Raw genomic sequence first — 13,950 nt, 5'->3', positions numbered from 1 at the left:
TAAGAAAAAAATATCAGCAGCTCAGAGTCATACTTTGTTAAATGCTAATGGGCAAACATTGACAAACAGATGCAGTTTACTAAGGCTGCAATCACACTGCAGGCCAAAGTAACCCAAATCGTTTTTTTTTTTTCAACCCAGAACTGACTTATGACAGCTTGAGCAGAACAAGTCACACTGAAATCTGATGCTTTCAAATCACATTTGGACCACTTTCACATACATGATTTTGATGCAGTAACAGTAACCTCACTCCACCCTTTGTGCATGTCTACAGGAAATCAAATTCTGGTTCCCCCACAACTTCCTTAAACTCAACAGTGATAAAACTGAAGTGACTTTGGAACTCCCTCCCACCAGACATCCGTCATATTAACTCTATCCATTTTCAAATCCTGTCTTAAACCCATCTTTTCAGACTGGCATATCCAGTCTGACCGATTTCTTTCAGTCAACTGTTTCATTCATTGTTTTAACTTATTGCTAAATTGTGTACTTGTGAATGTTTTGTGAACTTATTGTCTTGTTTTAACCTTTTCTTGTAAGGTGACCTTAAATGCTTTGAAAGGCGCATGCATGATTATCATTATTATTATAGCTGACTTCACTTAGGCTTCGTCCAATATTTGTTATTTAGACTTTTAGAAAGTTTTCTTTCCTTTGCTTCAGCAAGGCCGTCCTTGAAGATTAAGAAAATGGTCTATCCTAAGTTAAAGCAATGGTAAGCAAAATTTACTATCTATCTAAATAATCATCACTACTCATTGAAGCAAAGAAAATAATCAAATTATTTATGCTTGATCCTGTAAAATGTTTCCTATTTTAAAATGTTAACATGTTTTCTTACAATGGTATGATGTTACCATGGTGCTGAAATCAACTTTTGGACTGTTCATAGATTGTTTGCAGATGGCGTCATGTAACACCGATGAACTCCAGTGGGAGTGCCAACACATTGCCAGCAAAAAAAGATGCTAAAGCTAATTTTGTGTTCCAAAAGAAGTGACGCATTCAAGCCAACAAAAGTTGTAAAAGCTCATGGAGAAACAGCAGAGGACATGGATTAAAGACCTTCATCTGAGGCCTGGAAAAGTGCTGTCCCGGTAAACCCTCATCTCGACTGTTTTTACAGCAAATGTCAGTCTAGCCTCACTTGTGATAGGAAATCAGTCTCTCTTTAGAGTTCCGGATCACTGATTCCCAAATGGCTCTTTATTTGGTACTGATTTCTCTTTTTGAATGCGTATTAAATAACGTCAAAAATGAAAGGAAGGAACCCTGTTCTCAAATGGGTGGGATAAGTCGTGTTTGGTGTCCCGTTGGCTTAAAATGACTGTTAGCATGGATAGCCTTTAGCATAGATCATTTCAGGAAGAACAAAAAGCACCCCCTACCCCCTCTGCTGTTATATTTTGTGATTTGAGCTGCTAAAAAGTTCAGTAGGTTAAAGGTGATTTCTGGCAGCCTTTTGAAATGTCATGTAAATTATAAAGCACTTAGAAGTGATATTAGAGAGGAGTTATGCTTCTAGCTTCTTCTTTTCTCGTCACATTTCCCTTTTTTTATTTTTCCAAGAATCTTTGCCATTAACGCTGCTGTCTTCAGTCTAATGTTTAGAATATTCTCAGGATGGTTTACGAGGGTTCAACATGAGGAGACTTTCTCTTAAAATACAGAGCATGGTGATTCTGTATCCCTCATCGTGTTTTAGCCAACATCTAATGTGACTTATTTTGTATTTTCACAAACTGGGAGCTTTACTGAAATCTTAAATAAAGTTTGAGGCCTTTCATTTGAATTTTTCTGATCTTGGAAATATTTATCTGGTCTCATCAGCGTTTGCATTTTTGTAAGCAAAGCATGTTGCCCTAACCCAACATGTATAGGAGGTTGAGGGACTCCATCTTTACATGTATGATCACTGACTTTAATGAAAAAGAGAAGAGAGTGATGATAGTGCCTGTCACCTTTTACCTGCAGGTAAATGTTGGCTATGGGTATAAACTGTCTAAACAGTAAAAATAAGGGATCACTGATTTTACTATTTGTTGGTCTGTTTTTGAATTGAATTAACCTTCTTTAGTTTCCTTTTGTTTTATCGTCTAAAAGTTTTCAAAAGGGTCGGCTTGTTCGGCTCCCAAATGGCTCATCCTTTGCTCTTCCAGAGAGTCGATGTTTATGTCAAATTTTAGTTTACAGTCTAACACAGCTCCCCGATATTTGTAAAAAATCAACAGCCTGGACATCCTGACTGTGAGTGACACTTGCTCAGTGTTCAGGGAGTTTCTGAACTCTAGTTTTAGTCACATTTAGACCAAAGTTCTTATCATCACACCAGCTTACAAACTCAGAGAGAGAAAAACCATGCTCATTCTCTGAACCATGAAGCAGAGAAGGAAGGACAGGGTGAAGATTTTTAAAAACTCTGTGGATAAGGAAAACTGAGTTTTTGGCTTGTTATTTCACCCCATTTTCTTTACTTTGGTTCCCTGTTAGTTTTAGAGTTGATTTTAAGATGTTACTCATCATTTTTAAAGCATTTAAGGGTCTGACTCCAGGCCACTTACTAGACCTTTAAACCCTTGGCCAGCCCTCAGAGTTAGATACCTGTGTAGGTTCTCAGTCATCCAGGTCATGGTTATCCAAAGCTGGTCAAAGAGGCAACTGGACTGGTAGCAAATTCTTGACGACGTTTCGTCTCATCTCCAAAAGGCTTCTTCAGTTCTAAGAATGACTGGGGAAGAGTCAGAGTAAATAGCAAAGGATGACCATTGCTATGCAGATGAGCTTTGTTGTCACCTGACAGCCATTAGCAGAGTCGTTTCGTCTGGGGGTGTGGCTAAGTGGGCATTTTCCGGGGCGTTGAGGTCACATGTTCTTTGGTTCTTTGTTCTCTGGTGTCTGGTTTCCGCATACGGTAAACGAAACAGGACGTTGTCATGTAAACAAGGCCTAAAGGTGATCGGGTCTTTTCCCTCAATTTGGACCAATCTAAAGGTGTGCAGAATCAGTCACCTCCTTTAAATCCCTTCTTTAAACTTACCTTTATAGACTTGCTTTCATGTGATTTTGTCTTCTGTCCTTTACTGTCTGCTTTTTTTCCTAAATATCCTGATTTTATCTTAGAGTTTTTAAGTCTGCTCTCCTCTCTTTTGTATATTATGCCTTGATTTGGTTCTAATTGCCTCTATTTCTACTCATATCAAGACATAGAGGCTGTCTAAGTGAACTGCTTCACCCGACACAGTGAAGGACTGACTGCTGGCAGGCGTGCTCTTCACAGCACATAACAGTGGTTTTTTTATGCTTTCGTGTGGACCAAGATGTTTTTGAGAACATCTTTTATGTGAATAAGATTATTTTGGAAACTATGGAGGTAAACCTCAGTTTTCAAAAATACCTGTCTATGTGTGGACTAGGTCTTAATGTTATACCATCAATCATGAGTTCTGCACGCATGGTGTGCCTATGGTGGAGCAGCGTGGAGGAAATGTCTGTTTATTCTGTCTATTAAAAAAGGATCCAAAAGGATCAACAATCTTTGAAATGGCTTGGTCATGAATGACACGTCAGTATTATGTCAGACTATCATTTGCTGGATAAAGATAACGGTTTTTCTCTAAGAAATAGAGAAGAAGAAAGGTTGTGCAAATGCAAAGGGAAGTACATTTTTGTTTTTTAACAAAAGTATTAATGAATTATAAGAGGAAGACTTCAGATATTGATGGTGGAATAACTTTTTAGGTGGTCTTATAAGAATCCTAAGGAAAATGTGAATCTTTTCCACGATCTTTTAATTTTTTACATGCACATATATTACTTTCTTCTCCATGTGCGACCTCCTGAAGAGCAGTTATTTTATCAGATCTTTCAGACTATTTGAGATATTCATCCTTTGCATTGCAAAACTTCCAGAAGAAGTTCTCCTCAGCCACATCAGATAAAGTTGAACTGTTTTTTTGGGTGGTTTAGCTTTTTGTACGATGATATAAACATAACTTTCCACACTATTACAAAAAGTATAACCCTCTAATGAGTGCTGGGAAATTTCAATTTCAATTTTGGCTTCCCAGGATGGTGGAAACAAGATCATTTAGATTAAATGACCACTGAAAAGCATAGCTGATCTAATTCAATCAAATTTACAATTTTATGTGTATTAATTTGTATGCATTTATATTTCCCCTCCTCTTTATTTTCATTTTTGCTTGTTTTTACTTGTTACTGTGTGTGATTGTTTATGTTTACTGAATGCATTTGATGCAGATGTTTGAAAATAAAAGAGTAATCTTGTTTAATAATCATGATCTCAATATCAATCACAATAATCCTGATTAGGATTTTGCCATAATTGAGTGGCCCCACCACTGAGGAAACATACAGTGGCTATAACAAGTATTCACCCTCTTCAGTGTTTGGCCCCTGTTATTGATTGTATCAGTCACAGTCAATGTATTCAGAGTTGGGGATTAACACCCCTTTTCTTGTCCAGCCACAAATCGTCTACTAGATTGAGGTTTTGGCTTTTCTTGGTCATTGTCCTGCTGGAAAATAATATACTCCCAAGCTTTAGTCCTCTTGCTGACCGAATGAGATTTTCCTCCAAGATTTTCCTATATTTTGCTTAATTTATTTTACTCTCTACCTTTACAAGCTATCCAGGGCCAGCTGCCAAGAAGCATCCCCACAGCATGATGCTGCCACCACCATACTTCACAGTGAGGATGGTGTGTTTGTGATTATGTGCAGTGTTTGGTGTCCAGCAAACATAGTGTCTTGTCTGATGATTTTGTTTTCATCAGACCAAAGAACTTTCTTCCACTTGACCATGGAGTCTCCCACATGCCTTTTGGTTAACTCTAGTCCAGATTTAATGAGTTTCTTCATCAGTGACTTTCTTTTTGCTACTCTCCAAAAAAGCTTTGCCTGGTGAAAAACCAGGGGAAACAGTTGTATGCAGAGTCTCTCCCATCTCAGCTGCTGAAGCTTGTAACTCTTTTAGTGTAGTTATAAGTGTCTTGGTGGCCCCCTCATTAGTCTCCTTCTTGCACGGTCACTCAGTTTGTGGAGACGGCCTGATCCAGGCAAATTTATACATGCACCATATGCCTTCCATTTCTTGCTGTTGGATTTAACTGAACTCTGGGGATGTTCAGTGGCTTTGATTTTTTGTATCAATCCCGACTTATACTTTTCAATAACCTTTTCTCTGAGTTGCTTGGAGTGTTCTTTTGTTCTCATGGTGTAATGGTAACCAGGAATACTGATCAACCAGTGACTGGACCTTCCAAACACAGGTGTCTTTATACTACAATCACTTGAGACACATTCACTGCACTCAGGTGATCTCCATTTCACTAATTGTGAGAGTGCTAGCACCAATTAGCTGGACCTCTGTTGAATAAGGTCAGTCACTTTGAAGGGGGTGAATATTTATGCAGTCTCTTATTGTACATTACATATTTCTATTTTTATTTCATTGAAATTATTTTGTAGTAATCTGTCGACATTAAAGAGGTTTTTGGATTCTTTTTTTTTTTTTTTTTTTGTCAAAAAAGCTAAATTACATTGACCATGACTGATTTATCCACCTTATTCCTGGGGCCGCTACTGTAAATCTGAATATGGGTGAAACTTCCAGTGCTCAAGCAGAAGTACATAAATACACGTATTTTAATACAGCAGCTAACGATAGATGCTAACTATGAACAACAGTTGTTTGATAGGAACTCACCGCTGTAAATATTGCTATATTTTTGTAATCACATGTTCACATTGTTTGTATTGTAAGCTGTGAGTAAGTAAATAAGATGGATACCAGGTTATTCCTGGGGGGGTCTACTGTAGCTATGAATATGGGTTGAACTTCCAGTACAGTACACTAACAATAATAACAAAATGCAATTCTTCCAAGGGCTTACTAAAGTGATTTAGCGTCAACAATGGTTGTTCTGAAATAAATATATATATTTGCTGCAATAAACAATAATTCATTTTTGTTAACTTAATAAAGTTAAATGAGCTGAATGTTTCAATAATGTTTTCTGTAATGCTCAGTACCTGTTACTTCAGTCGTGGTACTAATTATGTGACAAAGTTAAATACAATATATATGTCTTTAACAACAGTGATTTATACATGCTATTTACTGTTTAAATGCATTTGGGATGCAACTCTTTCAATATTAATTCATCATTAATTCAAAACTTGACATTTACCAAACCAAGGAGCTGACAACTTGAGTCATGAATAATTTTATCAATATAATTCCCACATTTTAAGAGGGATTAGTTGGTGGAATAAGGATTTCAGCAACCCTACAAACTAGAAATGTTATTAAGGTGGTGTCCGAACATGGTTAACAAAACCTGATCGTCTATTATTATTATTCTGATACGAAGCTAATAAAGTTAGCTAAATATGCTTGTCTAGGTTATCCGAGATAATGTCGTCACTTTGTACTCTTTAGTAGAGGGTGGAGAAATAATAATATTGTCCTGATTGAGGTGACGCAGTCAAAAGTTACATATTTTAATGTCCAAATTGCTCTGATAATCACGTTTCACATCTCGTATTCAATGCAAAGTCCTATTTAGATAAAGGGGACTGAAAGTTGTGCCCATATTTTATGCAAAGAACCATGGGGGCTAGGAATAAGGTGGATAAAATCAATACATGGTTAAAACATCCTAGGGGGAATACTTTTTATAGGCACTCCTTTGTCAAGTGACAAAGTACAATGCAAAATTGAAAGTTTAAAGACAGATTGTGCTGTACTTCCTTTATGTTTATTGTTCTGTGTTGTTCATCTTAAAAGTTTCAGCTATGCTGCTAAAGAATACATTTATTTGTATGAATCCTGAATGCTGTGTACGTGAATGACATTTTTTGGAAGCATTTGATCACACTGAAATGTCTGAGGCCAGTCAGACTGCATGTTCATAAAAATGAGATGGAATGTCATCTCACACTGAATGACCCTCAATCAGAGCTCATGAATTAGGTTAACGACCACATCTGGTGTTGCCATGGCGCCTTCAGCCTGTCTGACAGTTTGCACTGGAGCAGTCAGGGAGCTTAGATGTCAGGGAATCTTCTTATGGGTCTGCCATCACTGTGGACTCAGTGGTAAGACCAAGAGTGAAAACATTCATGAAATTCATCCCTTTTTTGGGAGCATCTGATCAGGTTGTGATCGGCCTTTTGAACACTCCAAGTAATGGCTGATGATGATGTGAGGAAGGGAGGCATTATTTGATTTTCAAATGAACTCAACATGAAATAAGTCTGCTACTGTATAACACAACCACAGGGCACAAATGACTTCAACAGCACCAGAAAACCACACCTTCTTTTTCTTTTTCTAACATCTGTCTCATTCTGCTGTGTTCCCTTTAAACATTTCCCCACTTCTGGGTATGCAACTGAACTGTGACACATTTAAAAAGAAAACGTCAGCATCAAGCAGCCCGTGGGGAACAGCAGTTCTTTTGCACTTCCACATTAGCTTCACTTCACTGTGTCAAAGATTGTCTTCGTTAGCTAGGAAATCGTGCTTTTCCTATCATCCTGTTTAGTTATCAGGTAGTGTGGTTGGTATTCAGTTAGCTAAATATCATGAGCTGTTGTCTGTTGACTGCGTGTGCAGCTGCAGAGCTAGGCTACTACTGTCATACCCAAACACAAGCTACTGCATGCCAAGCTAACGGTTCCATTCTACCTTACATAAAAGGCTGTAATCTCCACATTATTGGACTTTATCAACCTATTTTCAATGTAGCTACCCCACATGCTCGAGTCAGATCTTATTGGGTTCCTCCCTTTATTGGTGTGTAATAATTAGTGCTAACTGTTGCTCATAGCTGGCCTGTAAAGCTTATTCTGATTAGAAAAAAAGACTGGTACATTCTGAGCACTAGTTCCTTAAAGTCCTCATAAAGTGATTACAAAAAAAAAAAACGTTATTTCATGTTCACTGCATGACTTTGTTATGAACCACCAGGCCAAATTTGTAATGAAAAACATCTCTATGTTGAAAAAATTAAGCCTCGAAATGATGAAAAATGAGGTAGTAAAATCTGCTCTGGGATGGTATGGGTGTGTCAGTTTGAATGAGCTGAAGCCTGACCCACTCACAAGAGATATGAGCCCCTCAAATTAAAAAAAAAATCTGATCAGAGCACAGCTGCCTGGCTCTGTGCCAGAGCAGAGAGACAGAAGTCAATGATTACATTTACTGTTTTCTGGTACAGATCTCTCTGTTATGATACTATTAATGACCTGTAGGTCGCCATGGCTGATAGATTTGGGAAATTTACCTCACAATGAACAAAATCACAGCATGTAGCTGGCTGTTAGCTTTCAATGAAGGCAATGACATCATATCACAGTGTTTTCATGTTTACAGAAACCTTATTCCAACATATCTACAGAGTGTAGACCAAGGATTTCGATTTTACTTTACAGGGACGTTAAAACTATAGGAGTATTAAGCTACACCGTCGACGTGACGCCGTCGATCATTAGAAGTTCTGCTTCAAGGGAACGCGTCGCTCTGCAATTCACCGCCATGCCATCAGACGGTGTGGCTGTGTGTGTGTGTGGTTTCAGAGGGGTCAAATCCAAATCCTTGTTTATCTTCTGGTCACAGTTAACAATGGTGACCGAGGTGGAGCAGGTGTGTTTGGAGTTGGAGCTCATCGATGTCAACGAACAAATTCTCTTGTTGCAAATGTTGAAGCATAGGCGACAGGGAAGACGGCTACAGCATCGACGCACACATAGCTACGCCGTAGACGCAACGCAGAAGCATAAATCAGGCTTTAGCCTGCTAGCAATCTTAAACTGATCAGACGGTCTCACTGCAGACCGTACATCTCTGGTGGCCGCTCTCACAGACCATTCATTTGAGATGCCAGGACAGAAGTGCAGTAATTTGCCAGTGCAACGTATTTCCAGTTTTAGATTAATTTTTTTTATTATTCAACTTTATTCGTAAACAAAGACTTGCAGTTACATCCATGAAATAACCAGATTGCAAACATTACAGACTAAGACCATTTCATAAATACAACAGTGAAAAAGGTTTAAAAAAAATTATGTATCAGCCTGTTTAAGAGGTTGCCTAGTTACATAAACAATGGCTAACTTTAGCTTTGTTAGCTTGAGCTAAAGCTAACATAGCTACACTAGTTATGTAAATAATATTACTACATTTAGTTAGTTTGAGTAACATCAGAATTAGTAATTATAGCCAAAGCTGATGTAGCTATATAGATAATGTAGCTGACACAGCTGCACTGTGAGCTTAACTCTAGCTACTAAAGCCATGAGCTATGTAGCTATTAGGGGTGCAACAATACATGTATCTTTATTGAACCATTCAATACAGTGGTCTCGGTTTGGTCTGCCCTATGAATCGAACAATACGCAATTTTATATTTAACAACTTCTGACGAGGTGCTCAGTGGATATGTTCTGCACAGCAGAACATGTGTCAGGTATACACTGGAGATCAAAATTAGAGAACAATCCACAATTTCCTACATTTCAAGTTCTCTGAATTGCCCTGTTTTAAAATGATCCAGACATGAGTAAAAGAGCAGAATTTTAAGCATATTGCATGTGTGACATATAATGTGAAGCACAGTATAAAAAACTTAAATGAAATATTTAAAAAGAACACTGATCAAAATTAGAGAACACTTTCAGATACCTCCCAGTAATCGGTGATAGCCTGGCACCTGGTGCTAATTTCCTTACTTATCTGACAAACCCTATTTAACTTGCAGTCTTACTTCCAGTTTTCACTGACTTCACAAGATAGTGAGCCATTCTAAAGTGACCGAAACCCTCCAGCAGCAGGTTGTCCAGATGAAGACCAAAGGGATGACCCTGTCAACCATAGCAAGAGAAGTTGGCTGTTCTAAATCTGCGATTTCAAGATTATTACATCTTTAGAAAGTCACAAACTCATTCAAGTCCACCAAGAAGGCCGGTCGTCCACAAAAGACAACTAAAAGAGAGGACAGAATAATATGGAGAACCTCAATGGACAATTGGTTTAACACTGCAGCTGGAATTGCTCGCCAGTTCATCACTGAACAGGGACTCTGTCTCATCATACAGTGTCTTGACGTTTAAGAACATTTGGACTGAAAGCCCACTCAGCAGTGACCAAACCTCTCATTAGCAGAAAGAATCAAACAGACTAACCTTTGCTGAGGGACATGTGTGGACAGAAGAAAACTGGTCCAAAGTTCACTTCAGTGATGAAAGCAAGTTTAATTTATTTGGATCCAACGGAATACATTCTGTAAATCGTTAAACTGGGGAAAGACTGAACCCAAAGTGAAATAAGTAGTCAGTGAACCTTCTTTGACAACATATGATTCCTTCCCTGCATTCATCACCTAATCAGACAGTAATTTTCATGCAGGACAATGCCCAATGTCAACCAGCAAAATGTGTAAAGCAGTTCTTTGAAACTGAAAACACTGAAATATTGAAATGGCCAGCCCAGAGTCCTAATCTAAACACAAGAGAAAACCTCTGGAAAATCCTTGGCGACAAAGTTATGGCCAATAAACCCACTACAGTCACTGAACTGTGGAAGAGACTGGAAGAAGAGTGGACCAAAATCACACCAAAAAAGTGTGAGAGACTGGTGACATCCTGTGGCTGTAGATGTGCTCAAGTCATTCAAAGCAAAGGCCTGTACACTTCCTACTACTTTTTGACTGCCGTAACCTTCAGAAAATTTTGCTATAATCTTTCTTTGTGCTACAGGCATTGCTGTTCTTAAATTTTGATCACTATGTTTTCCACAAAATAATTATTTTTTTGTTGAAGTTCCTTTCTCTGTTTTAAAACAATATTCCAGTGGCATGGTATTGCCACAACAAAAAAATCCTTCAAATGTTGAGCAAGGAAGATTACATTATTTCAGAATAAATCAAGTGTTCATAAATTGTTCTCTAATTTTGATCTCCAGTGTAGTTGCACCAGATACATTTAATTTTCAATAAACAAGTAGCAAAAAAAGGCATGGAAATTTCTCTGTTTTTGTATCAAAAAAGTATCGAACCATGACAAAAACGTATCGAACCGAACCGTGAATTTGTGTGTTCTTGCACCCCTAGTAGCTATGTTCGCTAGCCTATGCAACTAGCAAAGATGCATAAGCTACATTTGCTGTGTTAGAATGTTTTCATGGAGGGCAAGCTTTTTTTTTACTGTTAGCAGACTATTAACTTGGCTTTATTAAACATTTTGTCATCAGGTTTTACAGGTCAGGTTTTTAACTTCAATCTGATTTACTTCAAAAGTTGTATAATGTATTTACCTTCTGAACTGCATGGTGTCGTGTCTCACGTGACTGGTCTGCGATAGTGTCCATCAGAGATGAATGCTGCATACAGACCTCTCTAAAACTAATAACAATCTACAAAATAACAATATGATCACTGTGTGAGGCACAACCCTGCAAACACCTTATGTTAATGTAGCATCTGCTTAAAAAACACTGTCTGAATAAACAGCCTTGAGAGGTATTTTACCAAACGTCCTTTTATAAACCACCTTTGTTGATTCAACTGTCACTGCTCCTAAAGTGATGGCTTTAGTATGCGTTGTGCAGTGGCATATTTAGCAATTTTGTGCCCCAGGCAAACACAGGCATGCAGCCCTCCACTTGCATGTTCTCCCATCAATTAAATTCTTATTTATCATGCCGTCCAAGCAAAACCTCTCTAGAAGTGGCAATACATATATTTGATCACAGATTTGTAAAATAACAGTTACACAGTTTTTCAAATTAAAAGTCAAAAATGTATCAAAATTCACATACTTTATGTACATTTTATTAATTATGGCTAAGTTTTATGCCACTATAACACAAGCAAGTGTTTATAATTTTTTGTGCTTTTAATGAGTGTGTTAATATTCAAAACATCCTGAATACTGGCTGGTGCAGGAGAAGGGTTGAGTCAGTTACAGTATGTGATGGGGCCCATTAGCCCGGGTCTCCTGGCATTGCCTACCTTTGTCCGATGGTAAAGCCCGGCAATGTGTAAGAGTATGCAGGTTCAGACACAGCCATGGTTTCACTTGAAGAAGGCACTGGTATTCTTCCAATTTTTCTTCTCAGTTACATTTTATCCAAAAAAGGTTTATTTTTATGTAAACCATGGGATTAGATACCACACAGGACACAATAACTACATGGTTTTTGTTGCTGGAATTTCATTACTGACAACAATTCAAACGCAGTCTTTTCAGAATACATAAACTGCTTGGACTCTATTAGTTAACCGCTGAAAGTGTTTTATAATCTTAATACAACAGTGGACTCAGGCTATCAATACAAACAGAAAATAAAACCTGTTAACTACAGTTTCCACCAAGAATAATCCACAAAAAAGTTTGAAAATGTGCACTAGACATGTACAAAGTATATCACATTGTGTCATTTCACAAAACTTAGCTTGAAACTCCCTGGTGATTACACCCTTTTTTGCCTTTAAATAAAGATAAAATAAATGTAAGACATGTTCTCTTTTTCCCTTTACAAAGTATTGTCACACGTTGTGCTGTTTTACATTGAGCAGCCTGGCTATCTAAACCTGTATGCGAGGTCAGCTCAGCACACTTTGTTAAAGGATTTATCAAAAGAAAGGCAGGAAGAAGATGGAAAGTCATCTGTGATTGGATAATAAACCTGTAAATTAACATCAGTCAGCTGAAAGAAAAGCTTTGTTTTATCAGAATAAACGGAGTTATATCCCTTTATGAACTGAGTGGTGTAAAATTATGCTACATATATTGGTAAGAACAGGAAGGAAATGTGTTTCTTTGCAACACTCACCTTCCTGAGTTAAGTTGAGCCTGAATAGCCTGAAGTTATGTCAAAGGGCAAAGCAAAGCTCAGATGGACAGTGACACAGGGCTGTATGACAAAATGCACGTCAATATTTCTCAGCAGCATCCCACTCGTCAAATTTGTCTATTTCACCAAATAAATTGAATTAGATTATAAAGTAGTTCTTTGTTGTATTAAATTTGCTATTTCTGAAGTTCCATAAGTGACCGAATATTTAAAGTCAATGGACACTTATGGATCCTATCAGAATAAAGTCTAGTTGCAGCCCGTTCATTTCTGATGGCCCCTCTCATGGCTATTCATCTGAGTCGTTGTATATCTCAGAATGGAGAAAACATGCTAAACCTTTCAAAATTAAAAAAGGGTTTAAAAGTAGGTTTAGGTGAGGGTTAAAGTAAGAGTTAGGATCCCAAAAGTTAAAAGTAACAAAATTGATCTGCAAGACCTATCTAAAAAAAATTAAAATAAAGCCAAGGAAACAGTCTGCTTTCAGGAAAAAAGCTTGCCCTCCATGAAAACAGTCTAACAAAGCCAGCGTAGCTCACATAGCTCCGTTAGCTGCAAAAGCTATGTAGATCACGTAGCTACATAGCTAAATAAGCTAAAGCTAAGCTCACAAAGTAGCTTTGTAAGCTACATAACTTTAGCTACGTTTGCTAAAGCTCATGTTAATGTTATGTAGAAACATTAATTACATTGCTAGCATAGCTATGTTAGCTTTAGCTAAAGCTAACAAAGCTAAAGAGGGTCACCAATCATGCAACTACTTCCAAAATAGATCTATACATAATTTATGCTGTGGTCCTTGTACCTCTGAGGTCAGAGAGGGGTATGACGTCACAGCCAAACTGAATGTGTTCCATATGCTACGAGATAACGGGGCGACGTAGCTAATGAGCTACAGCTAAGCTCACAAAACAGTTTTGTAAGCTACGTAAGCTTTAACTATGTTTGCTAAAGCTCACATCGTCAAAGCTAACTTAGTTAGGCTTGTGTAGTAACGTTGATTATGTAGCTAGCAGAGCTATGTTAGCTCTAGCTAAAGCTTACAAAGCTAATGCGAGTCGTCT

The sequence above is a fragment of the Cheilinus undulatus genome, linkage group 13 (assembly GCF_018320785.1).
Source record: "Cheilinus undulatus linkage group 13, ASM1832078v1, whole genome shotgun sequence".
NCBI lineage: Eukaryota > Metazoa > Chordata > Actinopteri > Labriformes > Labridae > Cheilinus > Cheilinus undulatus.
This window is presented reverse-complemented; position numbering follows the sequence as displayed.